General features: G+C 39.3%; 1 protein-coding gene across 10 annotated transcripts in view; it reads left to right on the forward strand.

Moving 5' to 3' along the window:
- Positions 1–12140, forward strand: part of NUMB (NUMB endocytic adaptor protein) — a 96113-nt gene that overhangs the window by 7155 nt on the left and 76818 nt on the right. Inside the window, exon 1 of one of the 10 annotated variants that reach the window (XM_037396046.1) lies at positions 2861–2915. The exons of the other annotated variants lie outside the window; for them this stretch is intronic. The gene's annotated coding sequence lies outside the window, so the exon portion shown is untranslated. Of the gene's footprint in view, positions 1–2860; positions 2916–12140 lie in introns of those variants that run through there. 10 annotated transcript variants of the gene reach the window in all.

Below are 12140 nucleotides of genomic sequence, written 5' to 3' on the forward strand. Positions count from 1 at the left end.
GGAAGTGTTGTTATTGTTTTGAAAAGCCTGAGGATGGTAAAGAAATGGATCAAAATAATGATTTTTGAGGAAATCCAGGATGAAAATCTATCTGAGTCTGTCTTAATTTCCTTATTTCTCAATTTCCTGTCTTAATTTCTCAATAATTTACTGCACTGCTTTGCTGTGAAAGAGTATGGTCACTTGGTTGGAAAAAAAACAGTTTTCCACAAAATAGTTTGCCTATCCCTGTTGGATGTTTTCTCTCACCTGCAGGAATTTGGATGATTTGATAGTTTTATTACCTTCTTGCATGTCCTGCATTTCAGAAAAAAAATAAAGTAGGTATTCAGAGGTAAGAAACTTTTTGGAAAGGTGATGTATCCTGGAATTTTCTGAGATGCTGGATTGTGACTTACCTCCAGTCTTGCCTGGTGATGGCTAAGCTTCTTGTACTTCTGAATTGCAGTTGGGCTTCCCAGAACTGTTTGATTATATATTCCTTTCTTGAATTGAATGAACAATAAAAACTATTTCTTTTTTCCACATACATTTTCAACAGGATCAGTTCTCTGTTTCTGCAAGTGCCAGCACTGGAGCTTGCGTGGGGCAGAAAGAACAGAGGGGCTGTGCTGATGCCAAAAGGAAGTGACACAGATCAGGTGCATATGACTAATGAAACTGTGAGCTAGTACATTTTGGAAGTGGTGCTGGCTGCCTCCCTCCCTCCCTCTCAGAAGGTCCCACCTGAGGTGAAGATTATGCGTTCAGGAGCTCTCTCCCTGGAGTTTCTTCTAGATGCGTAATTGATCTCTGCATAGGAGAGAGGTCGCCAATAACATGGCGCAGGTAGTGATGGCTCTGTGCCTCTTTGATAGAGGGGCATCTGTAGCTCTGGTTATGTGGACAGCCAGCTGCTGTTTGTCTGGTCATAGGATATAGGTTTCGGAGGTGAGAACACATCTCAAATCCATCAGTGGCAGTAGATCTCCTGACTACCACCCACATTGTCTTGCTGTCTGTTTCTAGTTAGATGCCAAGGTATTATCTGAACCAACTGGTTTCTGCTTATTGCCTTAGCCTTGCTCCCCATATAGTGTATCACAATCCAGTGGCCAGACCTAGTTCTGTCCCCTCATGTAATAGCCCTAGAAGTAGGGGTTTCTGCAAGTAAAGGCTGTACAGCCCTCTAACAACAAGTAAATAGTAGTAATTGGATGTCTTGCTATTTATGGCATTAGATCAAGTGGGAAGTGGAACCACTTGGTGTGGGCAAAATGTAGGCAAATGCTAAAATGATTAATGAGGTGATTGTGAAGATACAGTTTAACTTGCTAATGATAATGTTAGCTTGGGGGGACGGGGGGGAAGTAGTCTGAAAATCTGTCTGTCTTCAGATTTTCTACAAAGAATGGAAAACTTCATTTCTTTTATAGACCTAGGCTATGGGGTTGGGTTGTTTCCCTTCACACATTGGCTCCAGTTACATCTAAAGACATACAAATGTGCTTACTCCAGTTGTCTTAATGTGTTTTTTTCATAAATGACTGCTTATTGTTCAGTTTACTGCTTCAATGTTTGGTCTAGGTAAATTCTGCATAAGCTTGCTTACCACTTTCAAAGATGGCCTTGCAACTCTCTAGTATGCATCTTTCTGCTGTAAGACATATCACGTATAAGAACTGATTAGTTGCAATTATGTTTGCCTTTATCTTCATGAAATAACTAAGTATTTGTTGATTCATCTGTTTGAGATGGCACTGCATGTGTTCCAGTTCTGTGCAGAGATAGTAGTAGAGTAGATCAATATACTGTGAATTGCTGTCCCAGTTTCTTCAGTGAAAAGGGACTGCCAGTCGTGCAACATATCACCCCCAAATTCTGAGGACTGCGGTTCTATGGTAGGTATAAAATGGCTATAGCTGTGGTATTTTGAAGTTCAGGTTAGAATTAATTCTATCTTCCAGGTCTTGCTTTCAGATATATTTTGTGGCATTTGTGGATATAACCAGCAGTTCATGGCTGAAAATTGTGTTTTTACACTGCACTTTCCTTGGTTTACCATGTGGCGCAGCATTTATGAGGCATATATGTTTGGTAGGGCTCTAAATAATGCTGGCTTAAAGCTGCAGGCCTAATTCTTGGGACATTCTGTTTTCAGAAAGTGAGGAATGGTGCCAGTGTGAAATATGCTGGGAATTGCTTCTCTTGACAGCTATTTACATGGAACTGTGAATAGCCCTTCCACTCAGGACTTAATAGCTCTTAAGGTCTAAGCAAAGCTGTTTGTTGAATTGTGGTAATGCTTAGCTTTTGCTGCTTTTAGGTATGTCAGAATGATTGAAGGCAGTTATTAGTTTAGGGAAGCAGCAAGGATGGTCTTGTGGTTTTTTTTTTTTTTGCTTAGTTTTTTTATTTCAGAAGCACCACATTAGGTATTTTCATCTTCTAAAAACAAACAAACAATAGTCACCGTGTCAGGTGTCATTAATGAGTACTTATTTAGCTTCAAAAGGCTGTTAAAAAAAAAAAAAGAAAAAGAAAATATTACCTTAGTAATCCTGGTATGGAGTATATGGACATCAATCTCATTTATGCTTAGGTGCTAAAGTAAGCTGCATTACTATCTTAAATTGGATATTGCATAGTTTGTTTACTTTGGGGACTTCATTATCTGCTGTTTTAAGTTTGGAAGTGGGATATAGAATTTTGTGAGTTTTAATGCTAATTCTTTCCTTTCATGCAATTTAGAAGTTGTTTTTATTTCCCTGAAGGTAGGAATTCCATGTCCAAATACCCTCTCAGAAGTCTTTAGTCCCAATAACATTTGTAAAGGACTTAACCAAGAGATCTGTCATGAACACATATTATTTTCTTACAGTTATAATTTCCTAATGAAGTTGGGATCATTTTAAGTTCAGATGCATGGACAATGTGTGAGTTGGTTACTGTTTAGATTATAACATATTTCATTACTCTGTCTTGTCCACAGAAAAATTAGGGAAGTTCTTCACGTCCATTTAAGGTTTTTATGACTCATATTGTTGGGAATAGAAATATCACTTCGAGTTTATCTGAAAAGCAGTCAGAATAGTTTAACATGCTTTAAATTCTGCTTTGTTTTGTAGTAAGTCTATGTAATTGTGTAGTGGTCTTTAAGCAGGTAGCAGAACGTTTCTTTAACTGTGACTAATGGAACATCTGAATATCAGAAATTCACATTAACAGGAAGGGGGAGAGAGGATAGTAACAGATTGTATAATTCTGTGTTCAATCAGTGAAATAAATCCAATGTGTAGGACTCGTCCAAAATAGAATTCTTGTGGTACACAGAAAGTAAAGGATGTTGAAGGAAATTGAAAACTATTTGCTGATTTTGCAAACTAAAATGTTCCATTGTATGGTACAGGATTGTTGAAGAGGAAGCTGGTTGATGGAGCCTCTCTCTTTTTTTTTTTTTTTTTCCTTCTTTTTTCTTCCCCTTATTTTCCTTAACCTTCTCCCATAGAAACTTCAAGGCAAAAGGTGCAGGTTCTTTCAGTGGAAGCCAAGCTTGTGAGATCTGGCTTAATTTTTATTTTGTTATACAAATCTATTTACTAATAGATTATTTGGGGTTAAATCCAGAAGACTTAAGTTTTGCAACATTAAGGTTCTTGGCATGCCGCACTCAGGGTTTTGAATCATGTTTTGGTTCTGATGTGTGATGCACGGTGGAAAATTAGGAATGTGAGAATGTCATTGAAGAGAAAGGGTATTTACTGTTCAGGATAGCAAATAAAACACAGAGACGAGACTCAAGTCCTCTTACTTTCTAGGGTTAAGGTGCTGCATTCTAAGCTGCAAGATGCTTATAACCCTCGGGATTTATAGTTGTAAGCCTCTTTTGAAGTTTAAAACATTTATGTGGTTCATGGGTTATTCTTTCTAAAACACCACTGAAGGAGGTGGTAGATGTGCCTCCAGGCAGTGTTATGACATTCAGAGAAGCAGCTGAGGATGTGAGCTGTAAGCTCAAAAATGTATTTCCCAAGCAAGTCCTGTTCACTAACAAGTATTTTTAATCCTGGCAATGACACTACTGGGGACGTCTAAGGATGGCCCTGGATATCTCATGAATTCTCAACCTGTTTCCTGCTGCTGGAAGAACTGGTTTCATTGCCCATTGTGTGGTTCTGCTGTGCCTTCATGTTTGACTCTTTCATAAACCATAACCATCCAGTGAAACCAACAAAAAGTGGGTATTTTCTGCTGCTGTGATGAGCTGAATTGTCTGAGTGGTCTGGCAAATGCTGGTGTAATGGAGAAAGGGAACTAGGGGGAGCAATGAGCAGCTGGATTGATACAACCACCTGCTGCAACCTGGTCTTAAATGTGAAGGGATTGTAGTTTACATTGGTTTAGGTTCTGCAGTGCAGTGAGTAGAGAAGATAATTTGCATCTAGTTAAACCTAGCTTGGATTTCCATGTGGAAGTGTCATGCTGATGAATTTTGAGATGGTAGGAGAGAAAAAAAGTTGTGTGTTTCAGGGGGAGGAAGTTGCACAAAGTAAACAAAAAAGGATTGCCCTTGAAAGAGTAAAATGTTTCAGCTTTTTATGAGGGGGACATGCCATCCCTTTGAAGATATTCCTCAATCAGAAAAAAGTAATAAAAGATGCGCTGGACTAGAGAGGTGGCCAGGGGCAAGCATGGCCTTCAAGCCCAGTTGTCAGGGTCCCTTTCTGAAGGAAGAGAGGATGGTAGAAGTTGTGGTGACTGACTTGGGAACTGTAGAGCGCTGCATCTTTTCCCCGCTTTAGCGTATGGATTTATACTCTTACTTGGTATGTGTGGTTTTTTGCTTTGAATGAGGGCTACTTGGTCAAATGGCACGTTGGTGTTAGATGTTTAGTGGTGAGGAAGTACCAGCTTTGAGGAGATGTGTTGGGTATCTGAGCTGTGTAGCTATGACTAGAGAGAACAAGTTCTGGGCTTGCATGAGAACAGGTGTGTTGCAGAACTTCACTTACGCAAAAACTTGAGCAATGGCAAATTTTAGGCTGTAAGAAGGAGGAAGTTATTGCTTGTGGGTTGTTACTGTTTGTTTTCTGTCACCCCATTGCTGACTGCTCTTCTCTCTGCCTCTCGGGAAAGAAGAGGAGCCTCTTATCTGCGTAGTCTGCCTAGGAAACCTTATTTATTTCAGGAGCCACCTCTTAAAACACAGGGAGGTCTGAAAATTGATTTTTTAATAATTTTGTTTTTGAGACAAATGCTGTAATGGAAATAAGCATTTATATGTTAGTTGCTGAAATTTCCTCATTTAATCAGCTCTTGCTTTCAGAAAGGCTGTGTGAAACAGCAGAATTTGTAATTCTGCGCTTGAAACCCTGAGGCACCAGGGAGCACAGGTACAGCCACTTGCCTTAATTGTTCGGTACAATCTGTAAAAGCCTGTATTTCACTTGTTAAATATGTGGAACCATTGATTCACTGTATCTAACCTGTTACTGGCTATAGCTGTGACATGGTCACTCTGTTATGAAACATCAAATCAGTATGTTTAATGTTAACTACCACTTACCTTTCTAGCAAAAGCATGTGGCAGTACCAGGTACCCAGATCTGGACAGGTAACGTTGATTATCGGGCTGTTAGGCCCCAAACAAGGTCTGCCAAGAGTACAGAATTTCTGGAAAAAAATATTAACTTTACATAACCCGAGCAAGGAAACCTAAAATATAGCTGAGCTCAATTAAGTTTGACAATTCATCACATCGACCAGTTATTAGTGAGGTAAATACCTTGTGTTTAAGGAAGAGCTAAAGAATTTTAGCCATGAAAGAAATGCTGTATGATTATAGACTCACTAAAATTTATTTGGGTAGGAGGAGGTGTTTAATTTCAGTCTGCTCCATCCAGCTTTTCTGTAATACTCTGTCTAAATAATCACTGTTTTTAACAGTTATTTTGAAGTAAACTTGCATGTTACATATGACTTTGGAGGCAAAACTGAGTATTAAGTACACTTACTCTGTTTTCCTGGTAAAGATGCCTGCTGTGTTTATTCAGCTATACCTTAGTACTTTATCCCTAACATTTATATGGAATTTTCTGACTCTGTTAGTTTGCAGTCTCTCTTTCTTTGAAGACTGGTGATTGAGCATTGCGGTGTGCAAGTCCGACTTTAAATAGGCAGTAAACAGCAGAGTTTGAAATGTGATTTCCCAGTTTGTTTAGCTCTGTGATGAGGACAGCTGATCTAGAAAAATCTTACTGGATTATGTATGCTTTGATTTTATTAAAAGGAGTCTGCTTTTGCCCCAGACTTCCCAATATAACTGTATTAGGCTCAGTTTTATTGTGGATGTAGAACTGTGTGTGCCATTATAAAGTCCAGGTGCTTTTGCCATTTGAACACTGTATGTAATCTATTAGTACTCTTTGCTTTGAAAGCCTCTAAATTTGTTAGTATTAGTAATTCACTGATAGGGCATTATTTGGGCTTGAGTTGTAGTAGGAATGGTCAATTTTAGAGAAATGATTGTGTACTTTTCTCCCTACCCCCTTCATTCTGGTGTGTGACACCAAATAGCTTATTTGCTGCGGTGCAGCTCTGATTTGGCTCTTTTTCCCGAATGGAGTTGTCAGGTCTTCTGTGTGTTAATGTTGTAAAGGTGATCCAAGAAGTTGTATGCATGTGTTGGATAAATCTTGTTTTTATGCCTAAAATAATGCAGGGTTATTTGTATGATGGGGTCTTCAAAAGTGGGTGTCTGGTGTTTCAAGAAAAGCCCTACCAGTATAAATCTATGTGTAGACAGACATTAAGATTGTTAAAGTCTGAGACTATTTATTCCAGGCAAAGCAGAATTAGGTATCTTGTCCCTGTTTTACTGGAGACTAAGATAAAAATCCTTTCTGAATTTGGCAAGCAACTCTTGCATTGTTTTGTGAAACTGTTTGGTTGTTTTTTTTTTTAAATTCCTTGATGCCTTCATCTTTGTGAAATAGCTTGTACATGGGCACAGGGCTTCTGCTGATATGTGTCAGAGAGGGCTACCTGAAAGTGAAGTGGGAAGCTTGTGCTTAGGCATAGAGATAGTCCTACAGATATACCCTAAGAAGATAGCTGCAGAGCAGTCTGAGCCAGAGGAAAACTATAAATAATGGGTGCCTTTGAGCACTGTTTAATACAAAGGAGGTGTTAGAGTAATGAAAGTGATTGATAATCCAAGTTATTTGCTGACATCCTCCCTGAAATGATTAGTTATGTAACTCATTTAATTTTCTGAAATTATAGTGAGAATGAACTGCCTTTGGCAAGTTGCCTTTGGTCCAGCCAGGTTTATCCAACTTGTTTTAATTCTGATAGCAGTTATTTCGTATTCTAACTTTTCAGCTGTTCTGATGTGACTTCTGGCAGAACAAGCTGTTCGCTATGAATGTGAACAGGTTTGTTTCAAAGTGAAGAATTAACAGAAATTGAACTAGGAAGAAGGCTGAGAGTCTTCAAAGTGAGAATGCATATTAATGGAAATGTTGTGTGAGGCTTTTGGAGAGCAGTTTTTGTTTAACACTGAAATAGTCCAGTTGAAGTCCACCTTTTTAGTTGATATTGAAAGGTTGTTTTTTTTCTGCTCTCATTTCATAAAACTTGATCCTGAATAAAATTAATTTTCTTCTTGTCAAACCCAGTTTCCCATTATTCTTCAAGTGGGAAAGCTTAAAAGCTTGAAACTCTTAGAAAGCTTGAAAGGGCAGATCTTGTCCTGGAAAGGCACATTTTCATACTGAGTAGATGAAACATTTCCTACTTCTTTCTTAGTGAGGCTTGCTCAGAACAGGCAAAGCTTAAGAGAAAGCTTTTACCTGGATATGGTTTCCAGCTCTTGTTCTTCTACATCAGCACCTTTCCTCTCAGTCCCACAAGTGCTTTCAGGAGGACTTTGCTGCCTGCTGCTGCCGTAGGTGAAAGATCATGCGCTGGTTTCAGAGAGATTGCTAACCTGCAGGCTGCAGAGACCTCTGGCTAGACTGTGCAAGTGAACATCTTCCTGCAAAAAACTGAAGGACTCAGTGCATGGTTATTTTCCAGTGAAGTGGTTTGGTTTATTAGCACAGAGGTAATGATGTCTGCACCAAAGAAGTACTAGCAACATGAGTGGAGGAATGTGTTACTCTCAAACTCTTGCTGTTCAACATATGTTCTGCTTTGTGGCTCTTGGGTCCCACGCTAGGTTAATGTAAGCAATGATCCTGGAGGAGGCAGGTGTAAGACAAGCTTTTTCTTCCTCCCACAGCCTTATTTTAAGTTTGAAGTTTGATCTTTTTTTCATTTTCAGAGGTTAAAAAGTACATTAGTTCCTGAAGACAAAAGGGTATGTTCAAAAGACACTTCAAGGTGGGGGTTGGGGGGGGGGGCGGGGAAGGGGAAAGAAATTAAGTAATTAGAGGTTGTAAGTGTACAGTGAGAACTATATGTTTAAATGGAGGTGACTAGCAAAGCTTGTGTGTTTTTGTTTTGTTTTGTTTTTTTCCTTTATGGATGCTGGAGCCACAAGGTCTACCATAATTCCTTTAAAATCAGTTCTGGATATGAAAGTGAGGGAAGGATCTCACAGTTATGATGTCACAAGTCTGTAATTTCATTTTGCAATTAGTCCGGTCATGCTAACCGAAGTTTTTCAGGCTCATAAATTTAGCGGTATTCATGATTAACAACTGGAATTTGTGTTAAAATACATAAAATACATAAATACCCAAAATTCCTCTGTGACTGCCTTTGCTGAGAGTGAAGATATATCCACTGAAGCAGATGACATAATTCTTATATGCTGGGTAAGCTGGAAAATAACAATGACTGAAAATGGGTAATGTTTTTCAACTAACAGGACTTAAAATATGAAGTTTTGTCTGTAGGAATCCATCCTTTAAAGGCGGTTTCAACCTGGTTGCTAATAGAGTCTTGGCTCAGTTGGTAGCAGTAGAGATGGAAAAATGCCCACCTCCAGTTTGGCTTCTGAGCCTCTGCTGGGACTACGGTAATGTTAACTACAAGTGCTCAAAGGGTATGTGATAATTTTAAAATTCTCACTATAGGAGGCTGAATACAAGCTGATATTCTCCAGAAAGAGTATTAGCAGCACTGAGAAACAATGGATAACATCAACTTTTAAGAAAAGGGCTTGTTTTTTGGATGATTAAAATAATTTTAGAGGTCATTATTTGTCTTAATACCGTTACCAAACAAACATGAAATCTTCATCTCTAGATAAGCTCTGTATTAATCTTCTGTACTATTCTTAGTATACAGCTTTCAGTCACAAAATAGAACTTAAACCAAAAATAATCGCCATAATGAAAAGAATATATATGTTCAGAAATTGGGCAGTGTGCTGACAGTGAAGCAGTTTGGTATCTGGTATCTTTACATCTAGTACTGTTGGCAAAACAAATTCTGCAAAAGCTAAATTTGTTGAATTTGAGTCTAAAACATGCAGACTTGCAATAGAGGATCTCCTTGCTTTTGGAGTGCATGATATTGGAGGCAGATTGTTCTTCACACAAAGAATCTGTGAAGGTAGCGGAGACATACTTCACCTGTAAGGTGAACCAGTTTAATTCATTATCTCTTCTCTTGTGCTCTCAAACTTGAAGGCAGTTTAGGTGTCAAGAGAAAAGGCTGAATTTCTCAGAGGTTTTCTTCGCTTTCAGCTTGGCATTCTTGAAAATGTGTATTCAAATGAAGCAGGACTAAGATGAGGTCTAGTTACTGTTAATAATACAATAAAAAATACCAAGTTCCAGTTACATACAAGTGTTTGCTTAAATCTGTATTAAAGCAATCTCTTCTGCTTTTCTTCCTTAATTGTTTCAATGAAGGCAGATGTCAGTTACTTTTTGAAACTCTCAGTATAAATGGTTCAAATCTTTCAAAGGTTTGCTCTAATAGCTGCGGAAGAAGGTTGCCAAAGTCCAAAAGAAATTGTGAAATGCATTTTTTAGTAATTGGTGTAATGTGCTTTAAATTTAGTCTGTGAAGTCTACCTAGCAGAAAACCTCCTGGTATTAGGAAAAACTGTTGGTGTTAGTACAGTCACAAACTAGAAAAATGAAGACAGACTTAATTTAGCATTTACCTTTTGACTTGCAATAGTTTATATAGTCTACTGAAATGATTCCTAGCATTGGCAGAATTACCAATTGCAAACTCTGTGTTACAGTGCCTTAATTATAGTTAACCGTGAAGTTCCAAGTGGAACAGGCTTCGTCAACACTGAAAAATTTTAAAAACCCAGTTGTTGTTTTTTTTTAATACCCTTCCAGAGATGTTATTGGTGCAGGTGGAGTAAAAACCCGAACTTGCAGGTTGTAGGTTATCCTTTGTACTTTCTGAAAAGATCAACTGTAGGTTGCTGTTAACTCAATCCTGATGTGTTGAACTATTAGTGGCTGCCATACTTTGAAGCCTACTTATTACATTAGAGATAGCCTGCTGTTAGCTTAGGGTCCAAATCCAGCCTTTAAGACAGAATTTTTTGTTTTGTTTCTGACCTTTTGTAATGCCTAAGTGTAGTCAATACTTGCCTTTGTTTTGGGATTTTTCTCTGGATTGCTGAGTAATAGATGCATAGATGCAAAGTCAACTCAGATCCTGCAAGGTCTGTTGGCTTGCGGTTATTACTGTGCATCCAAACCAGCAGCGTTATCAGCTCCCAGCTGGACTGGGGAAGCAGTACAGCTGCTGCTCTCAAGCTCCATGCAGAATTACCATTGCCACCAACAGCTGGTTCTGTACTGGGCAGACCTCTGTGCTGCAGTACCACTCTGGTCCTCTGTAGCTGCTGCACAGTGCTGGGTCTGTCTCAGAGATGCTGCCTTTTGTAGAGATGCTGCTTTTTGTAGAGCTGCTCTGGCTCACTGGTCTTCCCAGTCTGCTTTTGCTTTTTTGCAAGGGTGAGGGGGAAGTGAGAGGGGCTGCTCAGAGGAGAGCCGTGCTGGGCCCCTGCTGTCCCTGCATTTCCCAGGGTGGTTCCAATGCTGGGGAGCCGGTGTGGGGCTGGTGCTGCACCTGGGCTGGCTATCCCTGGAAAGATGGAGGTTGTGAGGTACCTCTGTAGCTCCTTGGCTTTATGAGCAGTGGTCTTGGGCTGATTGTACTTGAGTGGGTGCCAGGCTTTCTTGCAGGGGACAGTGTGTACACTGTAGCTCAGCCTGCCTTTATCCTAGATAATGAGACTGTCTCTGTGTATTGATTCAGTCTGCAAACAGTGAGCTGTGCAAAAGTGGGTCCCACATTTAGAGTTATCTACGCTCAGAGAATACAGCTGCTGTAACTTCTTTCCTCTCTGGAGAAAAAAATAAAACCACAACAGCCCAAACTTTGTCTTTTGGTATTTCTTCTTCATCCCGATAGGCAGAACAAAAAGGAGTAATATTTCTTTAATGGCAGAGCATAACATTCATTCCCATAGCTCAGTGGTGTGGAATATGTATTTTAGCACATCTCCAATTAAACTGATACGCTCTTAGTATACTCAAACTAAAACTTAAAAACCCCCACAAAACAAACAAACAACAAACCCAAAAGAACAGTGGAGACAAATGCTTTGACTTCTAGTGAAGTGTGTCTTAGTCCAGGGTTTGTCTCGGAGGCAATGTTCCGTTTAAATGAAAGTTTTGTGGGATCTGGAGTACTGCTATGTCAAAATTTTGTGTAACTGCCCTCCTCCCATATAGTTTGTGATTCAGATTAGGATACAGGTATTGAGCTAGCTGCGCCTTTGCCCTTTGCCTGTGCCAAGCGCACCCCAAGTGTTCACCTTCATGAAATTCCCTATCAGGATAATAAGGTACAGAGTTCCCTCTTCATCTAAGGTAAGGACTCTGATACCTTATAAAGTATGTGGGTTTATCTAGGAGGTTCAAGTGTGTTTGGATGAACTTAGCAAGTAATAGTACTGAAATTTTGTCTTGATAGAGGAATGTTTATGAAGAAGTACTTAGAGAAAAAAAAAAAAGAATTAGACAATGTGTGTTAGCTTATATAAAGGCTTACCACGCCGAATGGTGAGCTCGTTCAGCCTAGAGGTATTAGGGAGCAGTCACCTGGTATCTCAGGCTGGGTGTCCCCCTTGCCCTCACCACCTTAGCAGCTCTTTTTTTTTTTTTTTTTTT

This window comes from Falco rusticolus, chromosome 7 (genome assembly GCF_015220075.1).
Source record: "Falco rusticolus isolate bFalRus1 chromosome 7, bFalRus1.pri, whole genome shotgun sequence".
Taxonomy (NCBI): domain Eukaryota; kingdom Metazoa; phylum Chordata; class Aves; order Falconiformes; family Falconidae; genus Falco; species Falco rusticolus.